The sequence below is a fragment of the Crinia signifera genome, chromosome 9 (genome assembly GCF_055691185.1).
Source record: "Crinia signifera chromosome 9, ASM5569118v1, whole genome shotgun sequence".
Taxonomy (NCBI): Eukaryota; Metazoa; Chordata; class Amphibia; order Anura; family Myobatrachidae; genus Crinia; species Crinia signifera.
The window spans coordinates 56,444,450-56,469,870 of NC_139225.1; the positions used below are offsets into that span (position 1 = coordinate 56,444,450).

General features: G+C 40.8%; 35 non-coding genes and 1 pseudogene across 35 annotated transcripts; all 36 read right to left on the reverse strand.

Moving 5' to 3' along the window:
* Positions 1-199: 199 nt before the first annotated feature.
* LOC146040195 (5S ribosomal RNA) lies at positions 200-318 on the reverse strand. Its single transcript, XR_014463354.1, has one exon. It is a non-coding gene; the product is annotated as a 5S ribosomal RNA (ribosomal RNA).
* A 344-nt stretch (positions 319-662) lies between these two features.
* LOC146038764 (5S ribosomal RNA) lies at positions 663-781 on the reverse strand. The gene has a single exon (XR_014462328.1). It is a non-coding gene; the product is annotated as a 5S ribosomal RNA (ribosomal RNA).
* A 344-nt stretch (positions 782-1,125) lies between these two features.
* On the reverse strand, positions 1,126-1,244 carry LOC146037955 (5S ribosomal RNA). Its single transcript, XR_014461588.1, has one exon. It is a non-coding gene; the product is annotated as a 5S ribosomal RNA (ribosomal RNA).
* Positions 1,245-1,588: 344 nt separating this feature from the next.
* On the reverse strand, positions 1,589-1,706 carry LOC146039151 (5S ribosomal RNA). The gene has a single exon (XR_014462681.1). It is a non-coding gene; the product is annotated as a 5S ribosomal RNA (ribosomal RNA).
* Positions 1,707-2,051: 345 nt separating this feature from the next.
* Positions 2,052-2,170, reverse strand: LOC146037958 (5S ribosomal RNA). Its single transcript, XR_014461590.1, has one exon. It is a non-coding gene; the product is annotated as a 5S ribosomal RNA (ribosomal RNA).
* A 346-nt stretch (positions 2,171-2,516) lies between these two features.
* LOC146040197 (5S ribosomal RNA) lies at positions 2,517-2,635 on the reverse strand. Its single transcript, XR_014463355.1, has one exon. It is a non-coding gene; the product is annotated as a 5S ribosomal RNA (ribosomal RNA).
* Positions 2,636-2,981: 346 nt separating this feature from the next.
* Positions 2,982-3,100, reverse strand: LOC146037959 (5S ribosomal RNA). The gene has a single exon (XR_014461591.1). It is a non-coding gene; the product is annotated as a 5S ribosomal RNA (ribosomal RNA).
* A 346-nt stretch (positions 3,101-3,446) lies between these two features.
* Positions 3,447-3,565, reverse strand: LOC146039401 (5S ribosomal RNA). The gene has a single exon (XR_014462909.1). It is a non-coding gene; the product is annotated as a 5S ribosomal RNA (ribosomal RNA).
* Positions 3,566-3,910: 345 nt separating this feature from the next.
* On the reverse strand, positions 3,911-4,029 carry LOC146038693 (5S ribosomal RNA). Its single transcript, XR_014462264.1, has one exon. It is a non-coding gene; the product is annotated as a 5S ribosomal RNA (ribosomal RNA).
* Positions 4,030-4,374: 345 nt separating this feature from the next.
* Positions 4,375-4,493, reverse strand: LOC146038923 (5S ribosomal RNA). Its single transcript, XR_014462473.1, has one exon. It is a non-coding gene; the product is annotated as a 5S ribosomal RNA (ribosomal RNA).
* Positions 4,494-4,838: 345 nt separating this feature from the next.
* On the reverse strand, positions 4,839-4,957 carry LOC146039101 (5S ribosomal RNA). Its single transcript, XR_014462637.1, has one exon. It is a non-coding gene; the product is annotated as a 5S ribosomal RNA (ribosomal RNA).
* Positions 4,958-5,302: 345 nt separating this feature from the next.
* Positions 5,303-5,421, reverse strand: LOC146040198 (5S ribosomal RNA). Its single transcript, XR_014463356.1, has one exon. It is a non-coding gene; the product is annotated as a 5S ribosomal RNA (ribosomal RNA).
* A 345-nt stretch (positions 5,422-5,766) lies between these two features.
* LOC146040199 (5S ribosomal RNA) lies at positions 5,767-5,885 on the reverse strand. Its single transcript, XR_014463357.1, has one exon. It is a non-coding gene; the product is annotated as a 5S ribosomal RNA (ribosomal RNA).
* A 344-nt stretch (positions 5,886-6,229) lies between these two features.
* Positions 6,230-6,348, reverse strand: LOC146040201 (5S ribosomal RNA). Its single transcript, XR_014463359.1, has one exon. It is a non-coding gene; the product is annotated as a 5S ribosomal RNA (ribosomal RNA).
* A 346-nt stretch (positions 6,349-6,694) lies between these two features.
* On the reverse strand, positions 6,695-6,813 carry LOC146040202 (5S ribosomal RNA). Its single transcript, XR_014463360.1, has one exon. It is a non-coding gene; the product is annotated as a 5S ribosomal RNA (ribosomal RNA).
* A 346-nt stretch (positions 6,814-7,159) lies between these two features.
* On the reverse strand, positions 7,160-7,278 carry LOC146037960 (5S ribosomal RNA). Its single transcript, XR_014461592.1, has one exon. It is a non-coding gene; the product is annotated as a 5S ribosomal RNA (ribosomal RNA).
* Positions 7,279-7,624: 346 nt separating this feature from the next.
* Positions 7,625-7,743, reverse strand: LOC146039788 (5S ribosomal RNA; annotated as a pseudogene).
* Positions 7,744-8,088: 345 nt separating this feature from the next.
* Positions 8,089-8,207, reverse strand: LOC146038438 (5S ribosomal RNA). Its single transcript, XR_014462030.1, has one exon. It is a non-coding gene; the product is annotated as a 5S ribosomal RNA (ribosomal RNA).
* A 345-nt stretch (positions 8,208-8,552) lies between these two features.
* On the reverse strand, positions 8,553-8,671 carry LOC146039620 (5S ribosomal RNA). Its single transcript, XR_014463109.1, has one exon. It is a non-coding gene; the product is annotated as a 5S ribosomal RNA (ribosomal RNA).
* Positions 8,672-9,016: 345 nt separating this feature from the next.
* Positions 9,017-9,135, reverse strand: LOC146038164 (5S ribosomal RNA). The gene has a single exon (XR_014461778.1). It is a non-coding gene; the product is annotated as a 5S ribosomal RNA (ribosomal RNA).
* Positions 9,136-9,480: 345 nt separating this feature from the next.
* Positions 9,481-9,599, reverse strand: LOC146039382 (5S ribosomal RNA). Its single transcript, XR_014462891.1, has one exon. It is a non-coding gene; the product is annotated as a 5S ribosomal RNA (ribosomal RNA).
* A 346-nt stretch (positions 9,600-9,945) lies between these two features.
* Positions 9,946-10,064, reverse strand: LOC146040203 (5S ribosomal RNA). The gene has a single exon (XR_014463361.1). It is a non-coding gene; the product is annotated as a 5S ribosomal RNA (ribosomal RNA).
* A 345-nt stretch (positions 10,065-10,409) lies between these two features.
* Positions 10,410-10,528, reverse strand: LOC146040204 (5S ribosomal RNA). Its single transcript, XR_014463362.1, has one exon. It is a non-coding gene; the product is annotated as a 5S ribosomal RNA (ribosomal RNA).
* Positions 10,529-10,872: 344 nt separating this feature from the next.
* Positions 10,873-10,991, reverse strand: LOC146040205 (5S ribosomal RNA). Its single transcript, XR_014463363.1, has one exon. It is a non-coding gene; the product is annotated as a 5S ribosomal RNA (ribosomal RNA).
* A 345-nt stretch (positions 10,992-11,336) lies between these two features.
* LOC146037961 (5S ribosomal RNA) lies at positions 11,337-11,455 on the reverse strand. The gene has a single exon (XR_014461593.1). It is a non-coding gene; the product is annotated as a 5S ribosomal RNA (ribosomal RNA).
* A 346-nt stretch (positions 11,456-11,801) lies between these two features.
* Positions 11,802-11,920, reverse strand: LOC146037962 (5S ribosomal RNA). Its single transcript, XR_014461594.1, has one exon. It is a non-coding gene; the product is annotated as a 5S ribosomal RNA (ribosomal RNA).
* A 346-nt stretch (positions 11,921-12,266) lies between these two features.
* Positions 12,267-12,385, reverse strand: LOC146039402 (5S ribosomal RNA). Its single transcript, XR_014462910.1, has one exon. It is a non-coding gene; the product is annotated as a 5S ribosomal RNA (ribosomal RNA).
* A 345-nt stretch (positions 12,386-12,730) lies between these two features.
* Positions 12,731-12,849, reverse strand: LOC146038439 (5S ribosomal RNA). The gene has a single exon (XR_014462031.1). It is a non-coding gene; the product is annotated as a 5S ribosomal RNA (ribosomal RNA).
* An 8,869-nt stretch (positions 12,850-21,718) lies between these two features.
* LOC146039174 (5S ribosomal RNA) lies at positions 21,719-21,837 on the reverse strand. Its single transcript, XR_014462702.1, has one exon. It is a non-coding gene; the product is annotated as a 5S ribosomal RNA (ribosomal RNA).
* A 345-nt stretch (positions 21,838-22,182) lies between these two features.
* Positions 22,183-22,301, reverse strand: LOC146038167 (5S ribosomal RNA). The gene has a single exon (XR_014461780.1). It is a non-coding gene; the product is annotated as a 5S ribosomal RNA (ribosomal RNA).
* Positions 22,302-22,646: 345 nt separating this feature from the next.
* On the reverse strand, positions 22,647-22,765 carry LOC146038168 (5S ribosomal RNA). The gene has a single exon (XR_014461781.1). It is a non-coding gene; the product is annotated as a 5S ribosomal RNA (ribosomal RNA).
* A 346-nt stretch (positions 22,766-23,111) lies between these two features.
* On the reverse strand, positions 23,112-23,230 carry LOC146040206 (5S ribosomal RNA). Its single transcript, XR_014463364.1, has one exon. It is a non-coding gene; the product is annotated as a 5S ribosomal RNA (ribosomal RNA).
* Positions 23,231-23,575: 345 nt separating this feature from the next.
* On the reverse strand, positions 23,576-23,694 carry LOC146040208 (5S ribosomal RNA). The gene has a single exon (XR_014463365.1). It is a non-coding gene; the product is annotated as a 5S ribosomal RNA (ribosomal RNA).
* A 345-nt stretch (positions 23,695-24,039) lies between these two features.
* Positions 24,040-24,158, reverse strand: LOC146040139 (5S ribosomal RNA). Its single transcript, XR_014463302.1, has one exon. It is a non-coding gene; the product is annotated as a 5S ribosomal RNA (ribosomal RNA).
* A 344-nt stretch (positions 24,159-24,502) lies between these two features.
* LOC146037963 (5S ribosomal RNA) lies at positions 24,503-24,621 on the reverse strand. The gene has a single exon (XR_014461595.1). It is a non-coding gene; the product is annotated as a 5S ribosomal RNA (ribosomal RNA).
* A 346-nt stretch (positions 24,622-24,967) lies between these two features.
* On the reverse strand, positions 24,968-25,086 carry LOC146039176 (5S ribosomal RNA). Its single transcript, XR_014462705.1, has one exon. It is a non-coding gene; the product is annotated as a 5S ribosomal RNA (ribosomal RNA).
* Positions 25,087-25,421: the final 335 nt, after the last annotated feature.

A 25,421-nucleotide genomic window follows, 5' to 3' on the forward strand; every position in this document is an offset into this window, starting at 1 on the left:
AAATTAAACTACTAAAGAGGCTCAACACTGTTTAGCTGCCAAAAGCAGTTGGAATTGGGCCTAAACAGTGTGGTAAGTTTTTAGGTGATGGCTATTGTGTCTGTTTGACCTGTCCCAAATGTCTGTATTGGCAATAAAAATAAAAAGTTTCCAATTTAAATAGCAAGAGAATAAAAACAATTTGCCATTAATGGGAAAAAACCTACAGCACCTGGTGTTCCCATGTGGTCTCCCACCCAAGTACTAACCAGGCCCAACACTGCTTAGCTTCCAAGATCAGACGAGATTGGGCGTATCCAATGTGGTATGGCTGTAGGTGAGATACCAGCACTTTTTTGCTCTCTTCTACTTCTATAACCAGGAAAGCTATTAACAAGTTTCCTAACTGTATTGCCTTACTGAAAAAAATCATGTGTTGGTAATGTAAAAAGATCTACAGGACATGATATTAGCAGGTGGTCTCAAATTAAACTACTTAAGAGGCTCAACACTGTTTAGCTGCCAAAAGCAGTTGGAATTGGGCCTAAACAGTGTGGTAAGTTTTTAGGTGATGGCTATTGTGTCTGTTTGACCTCTTCCAAATGTCTGTACTGTCAATAAAGAGAAAAAAGTTTCCAATTTAAAAAGCTAGAGAATATAAACAATTTGCCAGTAATGGGAAAAACCTACAGCACCTGGTGTTCCCATGTGGTCTCCCACCCAAGTACTAACCAGGCACAACACTGCTTAGCTTCCAAGATCAGACGAGATTGGGCGTATCCAATGTGGTATGGCTGTAGGTGAGACACAGGCACTTTTTTGACATCTTCTACTTCTATAACCAGGTAAGCTAATAAAAAAGTTTCCTAACTATATTGCCTTACTGAAAAAAATCATGTGTTGGTAATGTAAAAAGACCTACAGGACATGATATTAGCAGGTGGTCTCAAATTAAACTACTAAAGAGGCTCAACACTGTTTAGCTGCCAAAAGCAGTTGGAATTGGGCCTAAACAGTGTGGTAAGTTTTAGGTGATGGCTATTGTGTCTGTTTGACCTGTCCCAAATGTCTGTACTGTCAATAAAGAGAAAAAAGTTTCCAATTTAAAAAGCTAGAGAATAAAAACAATTTGCCAGTAATGGGAAAAACCTACAGCACCTGGTGTTCCCATGTGGTCTCCCACCCAAGTACTAAACAGGCCCAACACTGCTTAGCTTCCAAGATCAGACGAGATTGGGCGTATCCAATGTGGTATGGCTGTAGGTGAGATACCAGCACTTTTTTGCCCTCTTCTACTTCTATAACCAGGAAAGCTAATAAAAAGTTTCCTAACTGTATTGCCTTACTGAAAAAAATCATGTGTTGGTAATGTAAAAAGATCTACAGGACATGATATTAGCAGGTGGTCTCAAATTAAACTACTTAAGAGGCTCAACACTGTTTAGCTGCCAAAAGCAGTTGGAATTGGGCCTAAACAGTGTGGTAAGTTTTTAGGTGATGGCTATTGTGTCTGTTTGACCTCTTCCAAATGTCTGTACTGTCAATAAAGAGAAAAAAGTTTCCAATTTAAAAAGCTAGAGAATATAAACAATTTGCCAGTAATGGGAAAAACCTACAGCACCTGGTGTTCCCTGTGGTCTCCCACCCAAGTACTAACCAGGCCCAACACTGCTTAGCTTCCAAGATCAGACGAGATTGGGCGTATCCAATGTGGTATGGCTGTAGGTGAGACACAGGCACTTTTTTGACATCTTCTACTTCTATAACCAGGTAAGCTAATAAAAAAAGTTTCCTAACTATATTGCCTTACTGAAAAAAATCATGTGTTGGTAATGTAAAAAGACCTACAGGACATGATATTAGCAGGTGGTCTCAAATTAAACTACAAAAGAGGCTCAACACTGTTTAGCTGCCAAAAGCAGTTGGAATTGGGCCTAAACAGTGTGGTAAGTTTTAGGTGATGGCTATTGTGTCTGTTTGACCTGTCCCAAATGTCTGTACTGTCAATAAAGAGCAAAAAGTTTCCAATTTAAAAAGCTAGAGAATAAAAACAATTTGCCAGTAATGGGAAAAACCTACAGCACCTGGTGTTCCCATGTGGTCTCCCACCCAAGTACTAAACAGGCCCAACACTGCTTAGCTTCCAAGATCAGACGAGATTGGGCGTATCCAATGTGGTATGGCTGTAGGTGAGTTACAGGCACTTTTTTGCCATCTTCTACTTCTATAACCAGGTAAGCTAATAAAAAAGTTTCCTAACTATATTGGCTTACTGAAAAAAATCATGTGTTGGTAATGTAAAAAGACCTACAGGACATGATATTAGCAGGTGGTCTCAAATTAAACTACTAAAGAGGCTCAACACTGTTTAGCTCCCAAAAGCAGTTGGAATTGGGCCTAAACAGTGTGGTAAGTTTTTAGGTGATGGCTATTGTGTCTGTTTGACCTGTCCCAAATGTCTGTATTGGCAATAAAAAATAAAAAGTTTCCAATTTAAATAGCTAGAGAATAAAAACAATTTGCCATTAATGGGAAAAAACCTACAGCACCTGGTGTTCCCATGTGGTCTCCCACCCAAGTACTAACCAGGCCCAACACTGCTTAGCTTCCAAGATCAGACGAGATTGGGCGTATCCAATGTGGTATGGCTGTAGGTGAGATACTGGCACTTTTTTGCCCTCTTCTACTTCTATAACCAGGAAAGCTAATAAAAAAGTTTCCTAACTGTATTGCCTTACTGAAAAAAAACATGTGTTGGTAATGTAAAAAGACCTACAGGACATGATATTAGCAGGTGGTCTCAAATTAAACTACTTAAGAGGCTCAACACTGTTTAGCTGCCAAAAGCAGTTGGAATTGGGCCTAAACAGTGTGGTAAGTTTTTAGGTGATGGCTATTGTGTCTGTTTGACCTGTCCCAAATGTCTGTATTGGCAATAAAAAATAAAAAGTTTTCAATTTAAATAGCAAGAGAATAAAAACAATTTGCCATTAATGGCAAAAAACCTACAGCACCTGGTGTTCCCATGTGGTCTCCCACCCAAGTACTAAACAGGCCCAACACTGCTTAGCTTCCAAGATCAGACGAGATTGGGCGTATCCAATGTGGTATGGCTGTAGGTGAGATACTTGCTCTTTTTTGCCCTCTTCTACTTCTATAACCAGATAAGCGAATAAAAAAGTTTCCTAACTGTATTGCCTTACTGAAAAAAATCATGTGTTGGTAATGTAAAAAGACCTACAGGACATGATATTAGCAGGTGGTCTCAAATTAAACTACTAAAGACGCTCAACACTGTTTAGCTCCCAAAAGCAGTTGGAATTGGGCCTAAACAGTGTGGTAAGTTTTTAGGTGATGGCTATTGTGTCTGTTTGACCTGTCCCAAATGTCTGTATTGGCAATAAAAAATAAAAAGTTTCCAATTTAAATAGCAAGAGAATAAAAACAATTTGCCATTAATGGGAAAAAACCTACAGAACCTGGTGTTCCCATGTGGTCTCCCACCCAAGTACTAACCAGGCCCAACACTGCTTAGCTTCCGAGATCAGACGAGATTGGGCATATCCAATGTGGTATGGCTGTAGGTGAGATACTGGCACTTTTTTGCCCTCTTCTACTTCTATAACCAGGTAAGCTAATAAAAAAGTTTCCTAACTGTATTGCCTTACTGAAAAAAATCATGTGTTGGTAATGTAAAAAGACCTACAGGACATGATATTAGCATGTGGTCTCAAATTAAACTACTAAAGAGGCTCAACACTGTTTAGCTGCCAAAAGCAGTTGGAATTGGGCCTAAACAGTGTGGTAAGTTTTTAGGTGATGGCTATTGTGTCTGTTTGACCTGTCCCAAATGTATGTATTGGCAATAAAAATAAAAAGTTTCCAATTTAAATAGCAAGAGAATAAAAACAATTTGCCATTAATGGGAAAAAACCTACAGCACCTGGTGTTCCCATATGGTCTCCCACCCAAGTACTAACCAGGCCCAACACTGCTTAGCTTCCAAGATCAGACAAGATTGGGAGTATCCAATGTGGTATGGCTGTAGGTGAGATACCGGCACTTTTTTGCCCTCTTCTACTTCTATAACCAGGAAAGCTAATAAAAAAGTTTCCTAACTGTATTGCCTTACTGAAAAAAATCATGCGTTGGTAATGTAAAAAGACCTACAGGACATGATATTAGCAGGTGGTCTCAAATTAAACTACTTAAGAGGCTCAACACTGTTTAGCTGCCAAAAGCAGTTGGAATTGGGCCTAAACAGTGTGGTAAGTTTTTAGGTGATGGCTATTTTGTCTGTTTGACCTCTTCCAAATGTCTGTACTGTCAATAAAGAGAAAAAAGTTTCCAATTTAAAAAGCTAGAGAATATAAACAATTTGCCAGTAATGGGAAAAACCTACAGCACATGGTGTTCCCATTTGGTCTCCCACCCAAGTACTAATCAGGCCCAACACTGCTTAGCTTCCAAGATCAGACGAGATTGGGCGTATCCAGTGTGGTATGGCTGTAGGTGAGTTACAGGCACTTTTTTGCCATCTTCTACTTCTATAACCAGGTAAGCTAATAAAAAAGTTTCCTAACTATATTGGCTTACTGAAAAAAATCATGTGTTGGTAATGTAAAAAGACCTACAGGACATGATATTAGCAGGTGGTCTCAAATTAAACTACTAAATAGGCTCAACACTGTTTTGCTCCCAAAAGCAGTTGGAATTGGGCCTAAACAGTGTGGTAAGTTTTTAGGTGATGGCTATTGTGTCTGTTTGACCTGTCCCAAATGTCTGTATTGGCAATAAAAATAAAAAGTTTCCAATTTAAATAGCAAGAGAATAAAAACAATTTGCCATTAATGGGAAAAAACCTACAGCACCTGGTGTTCCCATGTGGTCTCCCACCCAAGTACTAACCAGGCCCAACACTGCTTAGCTTCCAAGATCAGACGAGATTTGGCGTATCCAATGTGGTATGGCTGTAGTTGAGATACCGGCACTTTTTTGCCCTCTTCTACTTCTATAACCAGGTAAGCTAATAAAAAAGTTTCCTAACTGTATTACCTTACTGAAAAAAATCATGTGTTGGTAATGTAAAAAGACCTACAGGACATGATATTAGCAGGTGGTCTCAAATTAAACTACTAAAGAGGCTCAACACTGTTTAGCTCCCAAAAGCAGTTGGAATTGGGCCTAAACAGTGTGGTAAGTTTTTAGGTGATGGCTATTGTGTCTGTTTGACCTGTCCCAAATGTCTGTATTGGCAATAAAAATAAAAAGTTTCCAATTTAAATAGCAAGAGAATAAAAACAATTTGCCATTAATGGGAAAAAACCTACAGCACCTGGTGTTCCCATGTGGTCTCCCACCCAAGTACTAACCAGGCCCAACACTGCTTAGCTTCCAAGATCAGACGAGATTGGGCGTATCCAATGTGGTATGGCTGTAGGTGGGATACTGGCACTTTTTTGCCCTCTTCTACTTCTATAACCAGGTAAGCTAATAAAAAAGTTTCCTAACTGTATTGCCTTACTGAAAAAAATCATGTGTTGGTAATGTAATAAGATCTACAGGACATGATATTAGCAGGTGGTCTCAAATTAAACTACTAAAGAGGCTCAACACTGTTTAGCTGTCAAAAGCAGTTGGAATTGGGCCTAAACAGTGTGGTAAGTTTTTAGGTGATGGCTATTGTGTCTGTTTGACCTGTCCCAAATGTCTGTATTGGCAATAAAAATAAAAAGTTTCCAATTTAAATAGCAAGAGAATAAAAACAATTTGCGATTAATGGGAAAAAACCTACAGCACCTGGTGTTCCCATGTGGTCTCCCACCCAAGTACTAACCAGGCCCAACACTGCTTAGCTTCCAAGATCAGACGAGATTGGGCGTATCCAATGTGGTATGGCTGTAGGTGAGATACCAGCACTTTTTTGCCCTCTTCTACTTCTATAACCAGGAAAGCTAATAAAAAGTTTCCTAACTGTATTGCCTTACTGAAAAAAATCATGTGTTGGTAATGTAATAAGATCTACAGGACATGATATTAGCAGGTGGTCTCAAATTAAACTACTTAAGAGGCTCAACACTGTTTAGCTGCCAAAAGCAGTTGGAATTGGGCCTAAACAGTGTGGTAAGTTTTTAGGTGATGGCTATTGTGTCTGTTTGACCTCTTCCAAATGTCTGTACTGTCAATAAAGAGAAAAAAGTTTCCAATTTAAAAAGCTAGAGAATATAAACAATTTGCCAGTAATGGGAAAAACCTACAGCACCTGGTGTTCCCATGTGGTCTCCCACCCAAGTACTAACCAGGCCCAACACTGCTTAGCTTCCAAGATCAGACGAGATTGGGCGTATCCAATGTGGTATGGCTGTAGGTGAAATACAGGCACTTTTTTGACATCTTCTACTTCTATAACCAGGTAAGCTAATAAAAAAGTTTCCTAACTATATTGGCTTACTGAAAAAAATCATGTGTTGGTAATGTAAAAAGACCTACAGGACATGATATTAGCAGGTGGTCTCAAATTAAACTACTAAAGAGGCTCAACACTGTTTAGCTCCCAAAAGCAGTTGGAATTGGGCCTAAACAGTGTGGTAAGTTTTTAGGTGATGGCTATTGTGTCTGTTTGACCTGTCCCAAATGTCTGTATTGGCAATAAAAAATAAAAAGTTTCCAATTTAAATAGCTAGAGAATAAAAACAATTTGCCATTAATGGGAAAAAACCTACAGCACCTGGTGTTCCCATGTGGTCTCCCACCCAAGTACTAACCAGGCCCAACACTGCTTAGCTTCCAAGATCAGACGAGATTGGGCGTATCCAATGTGGTATGGCTGTAGGTGAGATACTGGCACTTTTTTGCCCTCTTCTACTTCTATAACCAGGAAAGCTAATAAAAAAGTTTCCTAACTGTATTGCCTTACTGAAAAAAAACATGTGTTGGTAATGTAAAAAGACCTACAGGACATGATATTAGCAGGTGGTCTCAAATTAAACTACTTAAGAGGCTCAACACTGTTTAGCTGCCAAAAGCAGTTGGAATTGGGCCTAAACAGTGTGGTAAGTTTTTAGGTGATGGCTATTGTGTCTGTTTGACCTGTCCCAAATGTCTGTATTGGCAATAAAAAATAATAAGTTTTCAATTTAAATAGCAAGAGAATAAAAACAATTTGCCATTAATGGCAAAAAACCTACAGCACCTGGTGTTCCCATGTGGTCTCCCACCCAAGTACTAAACAGGCCCAACACTGCTTAGCTTCCAAGATCAGACGAGATTGGGCGTATCCAATGTGGTATGGCTGTAGGTGAGATACTTGCTCTTTTTTGCCCTCTTCTACTTCTATAACCAGATAAGCGAATAAAAAAGTTTCCTAACTGTATTGCCTTACTGAAAAAAATCATGTGTTGGTAATGTAAAAAGACCTACAGGACATGATATTAGCAGGTGGTCTCAAATTAAACTACTAAAGAGGCTCAACACTGTTTAGCTCCCAAAAGCAGTTGGAATTGGGCCTAAACAGTGTGGTAAGTTTTTAGGTGATGGCTATTGTGTCTGTTTGACCTGTCCCAAATGTCTGTATTGGCAATAAAAAATAAAAAGTTTCCAATTTAAATAGCAAGAGAATAAAAACAATTTGCTTTTAATGGGAAAAAACCTACAGAACCTGGTGTTCCCATGTGGTCTCCCACCCAAGTACTAACCAGGCACAACACTGCTTAGCTTCCGAGATTAGACGAGATTGGGCATATCCAATGTGGTATGGCTGTAGGTGAGATCCTGGCACTTTTTTGCCCTCTTCTACTTCTATAACCAGGTAAGCTAATAAAAAAGTTTCCTAACTGTATTGCCTTACTGAAAAAAATCATGTGTTGGTAATGTAAAAAGACCTACAGGACATGATATTAGCATGTGGTCTCAAATTAAACTACTAAAGAGGCTCAACACTGTTTAGCTGCCAAAAGCAGTTGGAATTGGGCCTAAACAGTGTGGTAAGTTTTTAGGTGATGGCTATTGTGTCTGTTTGACCTGTCCCAAATGTCTGTATTGGCAATAAAAATAAAAAGTTTCCAATTTAAATAGCAAGAGAATAAAAACAATTTGCCATTAATGGGAAAAAACCTACAGCACCTGGTGTTCCCATGTGGTCTCCCACCCAAGTACTAACCAGGCCCAACACTGCTTAGCTTCCAAGATCAGACAAGATTGGGAGTATCCAATGTGGTATGGCTGTAGGTGAGATACCGGCACTTTTTTGCCCTCTTCTACTTCTATAACCAGGAAAGCTAATAAAAAAGTTTCCTAACTGTATTGCCTTACTGAAAAAAATCATGCGTTGGTAATGTAAAAAGACCTACAGGACATGATATTAGCAGGTGGTCTCAAATTAAACTACTTAAGAGGCTCAACACTGTTTAGCTGCCAAAAGCAGTTGGAATTGGGCCTAAACAGTGTGGTAAGTTTTTAGGTGATGGCTATTTTGTCTGTTTGACCTCTTCCAAATGTCTGTACTGTCAATAAAGAGAAAAAAGTTTCCAATTTAAAAAGCTAGAGAATATAAACAATTTGCCAGTAATGGGAAAAACCTACAGCACATGGTGTTCCCATTTGGTTTCCCACCCAAATACTAATCAGGCCCAACACTGCTTAGCTTCCAAGATCAGACGAGATTGGGCGTATCCAATGTGGTATGGCTGTAGGTGAGTTACAGGCACTTTTTTGCCATCTTCTACTTCTATAACCAGGTAAGCTAATAAAAAAGTTTCCTAACTATATTGGCTTACTGAAAAAAATCATGTGTTGGTAATGTAAAAAGACCTACAGGACATGATATTAGCAGGTGGTCTCAAATTAAACTACTAAAGAGGCTCAACACTGTTTAGCTCCCAAAAGCAGTTGGAATTGGGCCTAAACAGTGTGGTAAGTTTTTAGGTGATGGCTATTGTGTCTGTTTGACCTGTCCCAAATGTCTGTATTGGCAATAAAAATAAAAAGTTTCCAATTTAAATAGCAAGAGAATAAAAACAATTTGCCATTAATGGGAAAAAACCTACAGCACCTGGTGTTCCCATGTGGTCTCCCACCCAAGTACTAACCAGGCCCAACACTGCTTAGCTTCCAAGATCAGACGAGATTGGGCGTATCCAATGTGGTATGGCTGTAGTTGAGATACCGGCACTTTTTTGCCCTCTTCTACTTCTATAACCAGGTAAGCTAATAAAAAAGTTTCCTAACTGTATTGCCTTACTGAAAAAAATCATGTGTTGGTAATGTAAAAAGACCTACAGGACATGATATTAGCAGGTGGTCTCAAATTAAACTACTAAAGAGGCTCAACACTGTTTAGCTCCCAAAAGCAGTTGGAATTGGGCCTAAACAGTGTGGTAAGTTTTTAGGTGATGGCTATTGTGTCTGTTTGACCTGTCCCAAATGTCTGTATTGGCAATAAAAATAAAAAGTTTCCAATTTAAATAGCAAGAGAATAAAAACAATTTGCCATTAATGGGAAAAAACCTACAGCACCTGGTGTTCCCATGTGGTCTTCCACCCAAGTACTAACCAGGCCCAACACTGCTTAGCTTCCAAGAACAGACGAGATTGGGCGTATCCAATGTGGTATGGCTGTAGTTGAGATACCGGCACTTTTTTGCCCTCTTCTACTTCTATAACCAGGTAAGCTAATAAAAAAGTTTCCTAACTGTATTGCCTTACTGAAAAAAATCATGTGTTGGTAATGTAAAAAGACCTACAGGACATGATATTAGCAGGTGGTCTCAAATTAAACTACTAAAGAGGCTCAACACTGTTTAGCTCCCAAAAGCAGTTGGAATTGGGCCTAAACAGTGTGGTAAGTTTTTAGGTGATGGCTATTGTGTCTGTTTGACCTGTCCCAAATGTCTGTATTGGCAATAAAAAATAAAAAGTTTCCAATTTAAATAGCAAGAGAATAAAAACAATTTGCCATTAATGGGAAAAAACCTACAGCACCTGGTGTTCCCATGTGGTCTCCCACCCAAGTACTAACCAGGCCCAACACTGCTTAGCTTCCAAGATCAGACGAGATTGGGCGTATCCAATGTGGTATGGCTGTAGGTGGGATACTGGCACTTTTTTACCCTCTTCTACTTCTATAACCAGGTAAGCTAATAAAAAAGTTTCCTAACTGTATTGCCTTACTGAAAAAAATCATGTGTTGATAATGTAAAAAGACCTACAGGACATGATATTAGCAGGTGGTCTCAAATTAAACTACTAAAGAGGCTCAACACTGTTTAGCTGCCAAAAGCAGTTGGAATTGGGCCTAAACAGTGTGGTAAGTTTTTAGGTGATGGCTATTGTGTCTGTTTGACCTGTCCCAAATGTCTGTATTGGCAATAAAAATAAAAAGTTTCCAATTTAAATAGCAAGAGAATAAAAACAATTTGCCATTAATGGGAAAAAACCTACAGCACCTGGTGTTCCCATGTGGTCTCCCACCCAAGTACTAACCAGGCCCAACACTGCTTAGCTTCCAAGATCAGACGAGATTGGGCGTATCCAATGTGGTATGGCTGTAGGTGAGATACCAGCACTTTTTTGCCCTCTTCTACTTCTATAACCAGGAAAGCTAATAAAAAGTATCCTAACTGTATTGCCTTACTGAAAAAAATCATGTGTTGGTAATGTAAAAAGATCTACAGGACATGATATTAGCAGGTGGTCTCAAATTAAACTACTTAAGAGGCTCAACACTGTTTAGCTGCCAAAAGCAGTTGGAATTGGGCCTAAACAGTGTGGTAAGTTTTTAGGTGATGGCTATTGTGTCTGTTTGACCTCTTCCAAATGTCTGTACTGTCAATAAAGAGAAAAAAGTTTCCAATTTAAAAAGCTAGAGAATATAAACAATTTGCCAGTAATGGGAAAAACCTACAGCACCTGGTGTTCCCATGTGGTCTCCCACCCAAGTACTAACCAGGCCCAACACTGCTTAGCTTCCAAGATCAGACGAGATTGGGCGTATCCAATGTGGTATGGCTGTAGGTGAGACACAGGCACTTTTTTGACATCTTCTACTTCTATAACCAGGTAAGCTAATAAAAAAGTTTCCTAACTATATTGCCTTACTGAAAAAAATCATGTGTTGGTAATGTAAAAAGACCTACAGGACATGATATTAGCAGGTGGTCTCAAATTAAACTACTAAAGAGGCTCAACACTGTTTAGCTGCCAAAAGCCGTTGGAATTGGGCCTAAACAGTGTGGTAAGTTTTAGGTGATGGCTATTGTGTCTGTTTGACCTGTCCCAAATGTCTGTACTGTCAATAAAGAGAAAAAAGTTTCCAATTTAAAAAGCTAGAGAATAAAAACAATTTGCCAGTAATGGGAAAAAACCTACAGCACCTGGTGTTCCCATGTGGTCTCCCACCCAAGTACTAAACAGGCCCAACACTGCTTAGCTTCCAAGATCAGACGAGATTGGGCGTATCCAATGTGGTATGGCTGTAGGTGAGTTACAGGCACTTTTTTGCCATCTTCTACTTCTATAACCAGGTAAGCTAATAAAAAAGTTTCCTAACTATATTGGCTTACTGAAAAAAATCATGTGTTGGTAATGTAAAAAGACCTACAGGACATGATATTAGCAGGTGGTCTCAAATTAAACTACTTAAGAGGCTCAACACTGTTTAGCTGCCAAAAGCAGTTGGAATTGGGCCTAAACAGTGTGGTAAGTTTTTAGGTGATGGCTATTGTGTCTGTTTGACCTGTCCCAAATGTCTGTATTGGCAATAAAAAATAAAAAGTTTTCAATTTAAATAGCAAGAGAATAAAAACAATTTGCCATTAATGGCAAAAAACCTACAGCACCTGGTGTTCCCATGTGGTCTCCCACCCAAGTACTAAACAGGCCCAACACTGCTTAGCTTCCAAGATCAGACGAGATTGGGCGTATCCAATGTGGTATGGCTGTAGGTGAGATACTTGCTCTTTTTTGCCCTCTTCTACTTCTATAACCAGATAAGCGAATAAAAAAGTTTCCTAACTGTATTGCCTTACTGAAAAAAATCATGTGTTGGTAATGTAAAAAGACCTACAGGACATGATATTAGCAGGTGGTCTCAAATTAAACTACTAAAGAGGCTCAACACTGTTTAGCTCCCAAAAGCAGTTGGAATTGGGCCTAAACAGTGTGGTAAGTTTTTAGGTGATGGCTATTGTGTCTGTTTGACCTGTCCCAAATGTCTGTATTGGCAATAAAAAATAAAAAGTTTCCAATTTAAATAGCAAGAGAATAAAAACAATTTGCCATTAATGGGAAAAAACCTACAGAACCTGGTGTTCCCATGTGGTCTCCCACCCAAGTACTAACCAGGCCCAACACTGCTTAGCTTCCGAGATCAGACGAGATTGGGCATATCCAATGTGGTATGGCTGTAGGTGAGATACTGGCACTTTTTTGCCCTCTTCTACTTCTATAACCAGGTAAGCTAATAAAAAAGTTTCCTAACTGTATTGCCTTACTGAAAAAAAACATGTGTTGGTAATGTAAAAAGACCTACAGGACATGATATTAGCATGTGGTCTCAAATTAAACTACTAAAGAGGCTCAACACTGTTTAGCTGCCAAAAGCAGTTGGAATTGGGCCTAAACAGTGTGGTAAGTTTTTAGGTGATGGCTATTGTGTCTGTTTGACCTGTCCCAAATGTCTGTATTGGCAATAAAAATAAAAAGTTTCCAATTTAAATAGCAAGAGAATAAAAACAATTTGCCATTAATGGGAAAAAACCTACAGCACCTGGTGTTCCCATGTGGTCTCCCACCCAAGTACTAACCAGGCCCAACACTGCTTAGCTTCCAAGATCAGACAAGATTGGGAGTATCCAATGTGGTATGGCTGTAGGTGAGATACCGGCACTTTTTTGCCCTCTTCTACTTCTATAACCAGGAAAGCTAATAAAAAAGTTTCCTAACTGTATTGCCTTACTGAAAAAAATCATGCGTTGGTAATGTAAAAAGACCTACAGGACATGATATTAGCAGGTGGTCTCAAATTAACCCCTTCCTGACAGAGCTAGTTTTTGCGTTCCTGACAGAGCCATTTTTTTCAAATCTGACATGTCTCACTTAAGTGGGGATAACTTTTTTTTGCTTTTACTTATCCCAGTGATTTTGAGATTGTTTTTTCGTGACACATTGTACTTCAAATTAGTGGTAAATTTGGGTCGATACAGTCTGTGTTTTTTTGTGAAAAATACCAAAATATCGTGAAAAAATGGAAAATTTAGCGATTTGCAAAATGTTAAATTTTCTGCTTGTGAGACAAATAATCTTACCACTCAAAATAGTGAATAACTAACATAGACCATATGTCTACTTTATGTTGACATCATTATTTCAACTTCCTTTTAATTTTTTGGGACACTAGGAGGCTTACAATATGAATAGCAAATTCTCAAATTTTCAAGAAAATTTCAAATACTGATTTTTTTAGGGACCAGTTCAGTTCTGATGTGACTTTGAGGGACTTGTATGTGAGACACCCCCATAAATGATGCCATTTCAAAAACTGCACCCCTCACAGTATTCAAAACAGCATTTTGGAAGTTTGTTAACCCTTTAGGTGTTTCACAGGAATTAAAACAAAGTGTAGGTGAAATTTCAAAATTTCTTTTTTTTTGCAGATTTGCAATTTTAATACATTTTTCTAAGGAACACAGTACATTTTACTAGAGAAATGTGACTGAAAATTGATTCCCCCAATTCTTTTGTTTTCATAAATATCCTATATGTGGCCCTAGTGTGCACGGTGACCAAACCACAGGCTTCATAATAGAAGGAGCACCTACTTGATTTTGGAGCCTCCTTTTTATGAGATTATTTTTTAGGCACCATGTAGGTTTCTAGGCACCATAAGATGCTAAAAGTTAGGAACCCCCCCACAAGTGACCCCATTTTGCAAACTACACCCCTCAGGGAATTCATCTAGGGGTATAGTGTACATTTCAAACCCCCAGGGGTTTCACCAATTGTGGTACAACTGGGCAGTGAAAATGAAAAATTATTTTTTTTACACAAAAATACAGTTCTGGCTCCAAATTTGTCATTTTCAGAAGGTATGAAGGAGACAAAGCACCCCAAAATCTGTGCCCCAATTTCTCCCGAGTACGGCAATGCCTCACATGTGACCAAAAAATACCAGTTGGGTGCATGGCAGGACTCAGAAGGGAAGGAGTGATTTTTGGATTTTGCAGCTCAGATTCTGGTGGAATTTTGGTGGGTGCTATGTCGCATTAGCAAGACCCCCAAAGCACCAATACAGTGGAACCCCCCCACAAGTCACCCCATTTTGAAAACTACACCCCTCAGGGAATTCATCTAGGGGTATAGTGTACATTTCAAACCCCCAGGGGTTTCACCAATTTTGATACAAGTGGGCAGTGAAAATGAAAAATTACATTTTTTTACACAAAAATGCAGTTCTGGCTCAAAATTTTTCATTTTCAGAAGGTATGAAGGAGAAAAAGCACCCCAAAATCTGTGCCCCAATTTCTCCCGAGTACGGCAATGCCTCACATGTGACCAAAAAATACCAGTTGGGTGCATGGCAGGACTCAGAAGGGAAGGAGTGATTTTTGGATTTTGCAGCACAGATTCTGGTGGAATGAATGGTGGGTGCTATGTTGCACCAATACAGTGGAACCCCCCCACAAGTCACCCCATTTTGCAAAGTACACCCCTCAGGGAATTCATCTAGGGGTATAGTGTACATTTCAAACCCCCAGGGGTTTCACCAATTTTGATACAAGTGGGCAGTGAAAATGAAAAATTACATTTTTTTACACAAAAATGCAGTTCTGGCTCAAAATTTTTCATTTTCAGAAGGTATGAAGGAGAAAAAGCACCCCAAAATATGTGCCCCAATTTCTCCCGAGTACGGAAATGCCTCACATGTGACCAAAAAATACCAGTTGGGTGCATGGCAGGACTCAGAACGGAAGGAGTGATTTTTGGATTTTGCGGCTCAGATTCTGGTGGAATTTTGGTGGGTGCTATGTCGCATTAGCAAGACCCCCCAAGCACCAATACAGTGGAACCCCCCCACAAGTCACCCCATTTTGAAAACTACACCCCTCAGGGAATTCATCTAGGGGTATAGTGTACATTTCAAACCCCCAGGGGTTTCACCAATTTTGATACAAGTGGGCAGTGAAAATGAAAAATTACATTTTTTACACAAAAATGCAGTTCTGGCTCGAAATTTTTCATTTTCAGAAGGTATGAAGGAGAAAAAGCACCCCAAAATCTGTGCCCCAATTTCTCCCGAGTACGGCAATGCCTCACATGTGACCAAAAAATACCAGTTGGGTGCATGGCAGGACTCAGAACGGAAGGAGTGATTTTTGGATTTTGCAGCTCAGATTCTGGTGGAATTTTGGTGGGTGCTATGTCGCATTAGCAAGACCCCCCAAGCACAAATACAGTGGAACCCCCCCACAAGTCACCCCATTTTGCAAAGTACACCCCTCAGGGAATTCATCTAGGGGTATAGTGTACATTTCAAACCCCCAGGGGTTTCACCAATTTTGATACAAGTGGGCAGTGAAAATTAAAAATTACATTTTTTTACACAAAAATGCAGTTCTGGCTCAAAATTTTTCATTTTCAGAAGGTATGAAGGAGACAAAGCACCCCAAAATCTGTGCCCCAATTTCTCCCGAGTACGGCAATGCCTCACATGTGACCAAAAAATACCATTTGGGTGCATGGCAGGACTCAGAAGGGAAGGAGTGATTTTTGGATTTTGCAGCTCAGATTCTGGTGGAATTTTGGTGGGTGCTATGTCGCATTAGCAAGACCCCCCAAGCACCAATACAGTGGAACCCCCCCACAAGTCACCCCATTTTGCAAACTACACCCCTCAGGGAATTCATCTAGGGGTATAGTGTACATTTCAAACCCCCAGGGGTTTCACCAATTTTGATACAAGTGGGCAGTGAACATGAAAAATTACATTTTTTACACAAAAATGCAGTTCTGGCTCAAAATTTTTCATTTTCAGAAGGTATGAAGGAGAAAAAGCACCCCAAAATCTGTGCCCCAATTTCTCCCGAGTACGGCAATGCCTCACATGTGACCAAAAAATACCAGTTGGGTGCATGGCAGGACTCAAAAGGGAAGGAGTGATTTTTGGATTTTGCAGCTCAGATTCTGGTGGAATTTTGGTGGGTGCTATGTCGCATTAGCAAGACCCCCCAAGCACCAATACAGTGGAACCCCCCCACAAGTGACCCCATTTTGCAAACTACACCCCTCAGGGAATTCATCTAGGGGTATAGTGTACATTTCAAACCCCCAGGGGTTTCACCAATTTTGATACAAGTGGGCAGTGAACATGAAAAATTACATTTTTTACACAAAAATGCAGTTCTGGCTCAAAATTTTTCATTTTCAGAAGGTATGAAGGAGAAAAAGCACCCCAAAATCTGTGCCCCAATTTCTCCCGAGTACGGCAATGCCTCACATGTGACCAAAAAATACCAGTTGGGTGCATGGCAGGACTCAGAAGGGAAGGAGTGATTTTTGGATTTTGCAGCACAGATTCTGGTGGAATGAATGGTGGGTGCTATGTTGCACCAATACAGTGGAACCCCCCCACAAGTCACCCCATTTTGCAAACTACACCCCTCAGGGAATTCATCTAGGGGTATAGTGTACATTTCAAACCCCCAGGGGTTTCACCAATTTTGATACAAGTGGGCAGTGAAAATGAAAAATTACATTTTTTTTACACAAAAATGCAGTTCTGGCTCAAAATTTTTCATTTTCAGAAGGAATGAAGGAGACAAAGCACCCCAAAATCTGTGCCCCAATTTCTCCCGAGTACGGCAATGCCTCATGTGTGACCAAAAAGTGGCAGGACTCAGAAGGGAAGGAGTGATATTTGGATTTTGCAGCACAAATTCTGGTGGAATGATGGTGGGTGCTATGTCGCATTAGCAAGACCCCCAAAGCACCAATACAGTGGAACCCCCCCACAAGTGACCCCATTTTGCAAACTACACCCCTCAGGGAATTCATCTAGGGGTATAGTGTACATTTCAAACCCCCAGGGGTTTCACCAATTTTGATAAAACTGGGCAGTGAACATGAAAAATTACATTTTTTTACACAAAAATGCAGTTCTGGCTCAAAATTTTTCATTTTCACAAGGAATGAAGGAGACAAAGCACCCCAAAATCTGTGCCCCAATTTCTCCCGAGTACGGCAATGCCTCACATGTGACCAAAAAATACCAGTTGGGTGCATGGCAGGACTCAGAAGGGAAGGAGTGATTTTTGGATTTTGCGGCTCAGATTCTGGTGGAATGAATGGTGGGTGCTATGTGGCATTAGCAAGACCCCCGAAGCACGGTGAAATTATGAACCTAATATTCCATAGATGTGTGGTATATTTTAAAACACTCCTTTATACATAGGCCGGGTTTGTCGGGGCAAGTGTCACACTGGAAAATAGTTTGCTTTCTTATTCCCTTTTTATAGCAAACTTTGCACCTTTTTTGTGTCCTGCCCTTTTTTCCAGTGGAGGGGATTTCATCAGGAAAATGCTGCCCTGGTACAATACGGGGGCCAGTACTAGAAGTACTGGGGCCCTCTGCCTGCTGGTTCCCAAATATTAGGCCCTTTATGACTTCCTCTTGAAAGTGCATAAATGTCCCCCTCTGGCCGGTAGAACGGAATAGCACGTAAGCGTTATACAGTGCCATCTGGATGATATACACGGCCACCTTCTTGTACCAGATTTTTGTTTTCCGCAGGGCACTGTACGGCTTCAGTACCTGATCTGAAAGATCCACTCCGCCCATGTACCTATTGTAATCCAGGATACAATTAGGTTTGGAGGTGTGGGTACTGGTACCTCGTACAGGGACGGAGGTGGTACTGTCTCCGTGAATTGTTGTCAGTATAAGGACATCCCTCTTGTCCTTATATTTGACCAACAACATATTTTCGTTGCATATTCCCCTGCTTTCACCCCTTCTCATTACTTGGGCAATGTGCGTTTTTGGGAGGCCTCTTTGGTTCTTGCGCACAGTACCGCAAGCTGCTGTACCTCTTGAACCAAGGGCCTTAAACAGGGGGATGCTAGTGTAAAAGTTATCCACATAGAGGTGATAACCTTTATCCAGGAAGGGGTGCACTAAATCCCAGACAATTTTCCCACTAACACCTACGAGGGAGGGGGGGCATTCTGGCGGTTGAATTCTTGAATCCTTCCCTTCATAAACCCTAAACCTGTGGGTGTACCCTGAGGTGCTTTCACACAGTTTATACATTTTTATGCCATACCTTGCCCTCTTACTGGGAAGGTACTGGCGGAATTTAACCCTTCCTTTAAAATGTATAAGGGACTCGTCGATACAAATAAATTTTTCAGGGATGTACACCTCTTCAAATTTGGCACTGAAATGATCAATGACCGGCCTGACTTTGAATAGCCGGTCAAAGGTGGGATCATCTCTGGGTGGGCACTGTGCATTATCGGTGTAATGTATAAATTTAAGAATTGTCTCAAATCGAGTCCGGGGCATGGCCATACGGTAAAATGGAGTACTGTACAGAACATCTGTACTGCAATATTGCCTAATTTCTGGCTTTTTTACTATGCCCATATGAAACACCAGACCCCAAAACGTCATCATCTCTACTGCATCTACAGGGGTCCACCTAGCAAATGATGACGTGGGGTTTTGAGCAATAAACTGCTGGGCATATAAATTAGTTTGGTCCACCATTAAATTTATAAAATCATCAGAGAAAAATAATTTGAAAAAGTCAATTTCTCTGAGACCTGTGGAATCAAATTGGATTCCTGGCATGGCCAAAAACTCAGGAACCTGGGGCTCAAAATTGTCTGGTGGTGGGGTCCATACTAGATCAATTATTGGGGGGGGAATCTCAGCTGATCTACGGGGGCGTCTTTGAGGGGGTCCCTCATCACCAGAGGAGGAAGAGGAGCTTAAGACGAATCCTTCAAATTCCCCGCTTGCATCACTGCCTGTGTCAGAGTCAGAGGCAAGCATGGCATATGCCTCCTCCACTGAATACATTCTCCTGGATGACTGGGAGGACATTTGGGAGGACATTTGGGATGCCATTTTTATTTTTGTGTTACTGGTAGTGAAATGTTTCAACACGTGTATAGTGTAGGGGGGGGTACAAACTTTATTTCAATCCGGGGGGTATGTAGTGTGTATGTGGTGCAGAAAAAAAAAATACGGTACTTATGTAGTAACTGGGCTGCCGATTTCTAAATCGGGTCGGATCGGGAGATCGCATCGCATCGCATGCGACCATGCGATTCGATGCGATGCGATGCGATGCGATGACCCGATTTTTCCATAGGAATCAATGTTAAAATGGACTGAGTCCATTTTAACATGGAATTCAATGGGAAAAATGGGTCCTTTTCATACCCCTACTATCCAAGTGGGCATGGAGTTGGATATAAACCTGTGGCGAGCGTAGCGAGCCACCGAGCCCGAAGCGTGGCGAGCGAAGCGAGCCCCGCGAGGGGACGAATACCGTCCCCTCGCGGGGCTCGCTTCGCTCGCCACGCTTCGGGCTCGGTGGCTCGCTACGCTCGCCACAGGTTTATATCCAACTCCATGCCCACTTGGATAGTAGGGGTATGAAAAGGACCCATTTTTCCATAGGAATCATTTTAACATTGATTCCTATGGAAAAATCGGGTCATCGCATCCGATATCGGATGCGATATCGGATGCGATGCGATGCGATATCGCATCGCATCGCATCTGATTGTATGCCTTAACTTAAGGCATACAATCAAAAAATCGGCAGCCCAGTTACTACATAAGTACCAAAAATACTTTATACCAATAAAAAAAAAAAAAATGAAGGGGTTAAAAATAAAAAATTGAAGGGGTTAAAAAAAAAAAAAAAAAGGTCCTGCGCCAAAAATTGAGCACAGATGTTGGTCAGTAACGTCTGTCACTGAACAGCGCTCAAAGGCAACAGGAATCTGATCAAAAAAAAAAAAAAAATTGATCAACCCTGTGCCGAAAAAGCTGATCAGTGATGTACGTCACTGATCGGCGCACAGTGGCCACAGGACACCCACAAAATCAGTGTGTGTAAAAAAAAAATTAAAAAAAGACCCCACAGCACTCACAAAAAAAAAAAAAGGTGATCAGTGATGCGACACTGATTACCAGCAGTGAGGGACAGCAGGTGCACAACCTTTGGTGCAACTGACAGTGCAACTGGCAGCAACTGACAGGTATATATATAAAAAAAAAACCTCTGCGCCCCCAAAAAGTTGCTGATCAGCACAGATATACTGATCAGCACAAAAGGGGGGGTAGCAGACACAAAATATACACTCTCTATCACTCTCTGTCACTATCTCTCTCTATCTCTCTATCTCTCTATCTCTCACTATCTCTCACTATCTATCACTCTAGGACACTGCAGCAGCAGCACTGACAGTTATATGTATAAAAAAAAAACTGCACCCCCAAAAAGGGGGGGTAGCAGACACAAAATATACACTCTCTATCACTCTCTGTCACTATCTCTCTCTATCTCTCTATCTCTCACTATCTATCACTCTATGACACTGCAGCAGCAGCACTGACAGTTATATATATAAAATAAAACCCCTGCACCCCCAAAAAGGGGGGGGTAGCAGACACAAATCTCTCTATCTCTCTACCTCTCACTATCTATCACTATCTATCACTATCTATCACTGTATGACACTGCAGCAGCAGCACTGACAGTTATATATATATAGAAAACCCCTGCACCCCCAAAAAGGGGGGGGTAGCAGACACAAAATATAGCTCTCTCTGTCACTATCTCTCTATCTCTCTCTATCTCTCTCTATCTCTCTCTCTATCTCTCTATCTCTCTATCACACTGCAGCAGCAGCAGGAAGTCTCAGGAAGTCAGATCCAGGAAGCGTCCAGCACGCTACAAGCAGTGATAAGGTGATCAGGTAAGGTATTTGCAAGGATCAGGTAAGTATTAGCAAGGATCAGGTCGGTATTCACGGCAGGCAGGCACGGTGACCGTTCTGCACGCTATTCCAGACCGGAATGGCGTCTGCAGCGCAGTCACCGTCAGTTTAAATGTCGCGCCTTGGCTGTGATTGGTCCGTGGGTCCCACGGACCAATCACAGCCTTGGGGGCAGGTGGGGTGAGGGTGGGGTGAGGTGTCATCGTCACCGATGACCCCCTCATGCCCCCTGACGCCCGGCGGTGATTGACACCTGTGTTACCGAGCGTCCGATTCGCTGGTAACACAGGAAAACGCTGTGAATGGCTGTTCACACTGAACAGCCAATCACAGCGATCGCCGACGGGGGGGCGACATCGCAGCCCCCCCTGGGCATGCAGGGACATGTCTGCTGTCAGGGACAGCAGACATCGTCCCTCTGTCACTGCGTCTCGAGACGCAGTGACAGTTTAAACTCATGACGTACATTTATGCCATGTGTCGGGAAGTACCTCCCGGCCATGACGTAAATGTACGTCAAATGTCGGGAAGGGGTTAAACTACTTAAGAGGCTCAACACTGTTTAGCTGCCAAAAGCAGTTGGAATTGGGCCTAAACAGTGTGGTAAGTTTTTAGGTGATGGCTATTTTGTCTGTTTGACCTCTTCCAAATGTCTGTACTGTCAATAAAGAGAAAAAAGTTTCCAATTTAAAAAGCTAGAGAATATAAACAATTTGCCAGTAATGGGAAAAACCTACAGCACATGGTGTTCCCATTTGGTCTCCCACCCAAGTACTAATCAGGCCCAACACTGCTTAGCTTCCAAGATCAGACGAGATTGGGCGTATCCAATGTGGTATGGCTGTAGGTGAGTTACAGGCACTTTTTTGCCATCTTCTACTTCTATAACCAGGTAAGCTAATAAAAAAGTTTCCTAACTATATTGGCTTACTGAAAAAAATCATGTGTTGGTAATGTAAAAAGACCTACAGGACATGATATTAGCAGGTGGTCTCAAATTAAACTACTAAAGAGGCTCAACACTGTTTAGCTCCCAAAAGCAGTTGGAATTGGGCCTAAACAGTGTGGTAAGTTTTTAGGTGATGGCTAGTGTGTCTGTTTGACCTGTCCCAAATGTCTGTATTGGCAATAAAAATAAAAAGTTTCCAATTTAAATAGCAAGAGAATAAAAACAATTTGCCATTAATGGGAAAAAACCTACAGCACCTGGTGTTCCCATGTGGTCTCCCACCCAAGTACTAACCAGGCCCAACACTGCTTAGCTTCCAAGATCAGACGAGATTGGGCGTATCCAATGTGGTATGGCTGTAGTTGAGATACCGGCACTTTTTTGCCCTCTTCTACTTCTATAACCAGGTAAGCTAATAAAAAAGTTTCCTAACTGTATTGCCTTACTGAAAAAAATCATGTGTTGGTAATGTAAAAAGACCTACAGGACATGATATTAGCAGGTGGTCTCAAATTAAACTACTAAAGAGGCTCAACACTGTTTAGCTCCCAAAAGCAGTTGGAATTGGGCCTAAACAGTGTGGTAAGTTTTTAGGTGATGGCTATTGTGTCTGTTTGACCTGTCCCAAATGTCTGTATTGGCAATAAAAATAAAAAGTTTCCAATTTAAATAGCAAGAGAATAAAAACAATTTGCCATTAATGGGAAAAAACCTACAGCACCTGGTGTTCCCATGTGGTCTCCCACCCAAGTACTAACCAGGCCCAACACTGCTTAGCTTCCAAGATCAGACGAGATTGGGCGTATCCAATGTGGTATGGCTGTAGTTGAGATACCGGCACTTTTTTGCCCTCTTCTACTTCTATAACCAGGTAAGCTAATAAAAAAGTTTCCTAACTGTATTGCCTTACTGAAAAAAATCATGTGTTGGTAATGTAAAAAGACCTACAGGACATGATATTAGCAGGTGGTCTCAAATTAAACTACTAAAGAGGCTCAACACTGTTTAGCTCCCAAAAGCAGTTGGAATTGGGCCTAAACAGTGTGGTAAGTTTTTAGGTGATGGCTATTGTGTCTGTTTGACCTGTCCCAAATGTCTGTATTGGCAATAAAAAATAAAAAGTTTCCAATTTAAATAGCAAGAGAATAAAAACAATTTGCCATTAATGGGAAAAAACCTACAGCACCTGGTGTTCCCATGTGGTCTCCCACCCAAGTACTAACCAGGCCCAACACTGCTTAGCTTCCAAGATCAGACGAGATTGGGCGTATCCAATGTGGTATGGCTGTAGGTGGGATACTGGCACTTTTTTGCCCTCTTCTACTTCTATAACCAGGTAAGCTAATAAAAAAGTTTCCTAACTGTATTGCCTTACTGAAAAAAATCATGTGTTGGTAATGTAAAAAGACCTACAGGACATGATATTAGCAGGTGGTCTCAAATTAAACTACTAAAGAGGCTCAACACTGTTTAGCTGCCAAAAGCAGTTGGAATTGGGCCTAAACAGTGTGGTAAGTTTTTAGGTGATGGCTATTGTGTCTGTTTGACCTGTCCCAAATGTCTGTATTGGCAATAAAAATAAAAAGTTTCCAATTTAAATAGCAAGAGAATAAAAACAATTTGCCATTAATGGGAAAAAACCTACAGCACCTGGTGTTCCCATGTGGTCTCCCACCCAAGTACTAACCAGGCCCAACACTGCTTAGCTTCCAAGATCAGACGAGATTGGGCGTATCCAATGTGGTATGGCTGTAGGTGAGATACCAGCACTTTTTTGCCCTCTTCTACTTCTATAACCAGGAAAGCTAATAAAAAAGTTTCCTAACTGTATTGCCTTACTGAAAAAAATCATGTGTTGGTAATGTAAAAAGATCTACAGGACATGATATTAGCAGGTGGTCTCAAATTAAACTACTTAAGAGGCTCAACACTGTTTAGCTGCCAAAAGCAGTTGGAATTGGGCCTAAACAGTGTGGTAAGTTTTTAGGTGATGGCTATTGTGTCTGTTTGACCTCTTCCAAATGTCTGTACTGTCAATAAAGAGAAAAAAGTTTCCAATTTAAAAAGCTAGAGAATATAAACAATTTGCCAGTAATGGGAAAAACCTACAGCACCTGGTGTTCCCATGTGGTCTCCCACCCAAGTACTAACCAGGCCCAACACTGCTTAGCTTCCAAGATCAGATGAGATTGGGCGTATCCAATGTGGTATGGCTGTAGGTGAGACACAGGCACTTTTTTGACATCTTCTACTTCTATAACCAGGTAAGCTAATAAAAAAGTTTCCTAACTATATTGCCTTACTGAAAAAAATCATGTGTTGGTAATGTAAAAAGACCTACAGGACATGATATTAGCAGGTGGTCTCAAATTAAACTACTAAAGAGGCTCAACACTGTTTAGCTGCCAAAAGCAGTTGGAATTGGGCCTAAACAGTGTGGTAAGTTTTAGGTGATGGCTATTGTGTCTGTTTGACCTGTCCCAAATGTCTGTACTGTCAATAAAGAGAAAAAAGTTTCCAATTTAAAAAGCTAGAGAATAAAAACAATTTGCCAGTAATGGGAAAAACCTACAGCACCTGGTGTTCCCATGTGGTCTCCCACCCAAGTACTAAACAGGCCCAACACTGCTTAGCTTCCAAGATCAGACGAGATTGGGCGTATCCAATGTGGTATGGCTGTAGGTGAGTTACAGGCACTTTTTTGCCATCTTCTACTTCTATAACCAGGTAAGCTAATAAAAAAGTTTCCTAACTATATTGGCTTACTGAAAAAAATCATGTGTTGGTAATGTAAAAAGACCTACAGGACATGATATTAGCAGGTGGTCTCAAATTAAACTACTAAAGAGGCTCAACACTGTTTAGCTCCCAAAAGCAGTTGGAATTGGGCCTAAACAGTGTGGTAAGTTTTTAGGTGATGGCTATTGTGTCTGTTTGACCTGTCCCAAATGTCTGTATTGGCAATAAAAAATAAAAAGTTTCCAATTTAAATAGCTAGAGAATAAAAACAATTTGCCATTAATGGGAAAAAACCTACAGCACCTGGTGTTCCCATGTGGTCTCCCACCCAAGTACTAACCAGGCCCAACACTGCTTAGCTTCCGAGATCAGACGAGATTGGGCATATCCAATGTGGTATGGCTGTAGTTGAGATACCGGCACTTTTTTGCCCTCTTCTACTTCTATAACCAGGTAAGCTAATAAAAAAGTTTCCTAACTATATTGGCTTACTGAAAAAAATCATGTGTTGGTAATGTAAAAAGACCTACAGGACATGATATTAGCAGGTGGTCTCAAATTAAACTACTAAAGAGGCTCAACACTGTTTAGCTCCCAAAAGCAGTTGGAATTGGGCCTAAACAGTGTGGTAAGTTTTTAGGTGATGGCTATTGTGTCTGTTTGACCTGTCCCAAATGTCTGTATTGGCAATAAAAAATAAAAAGTTTTCAATTTAAATAGCAAGAGAATAAAAACAATTTGCCAT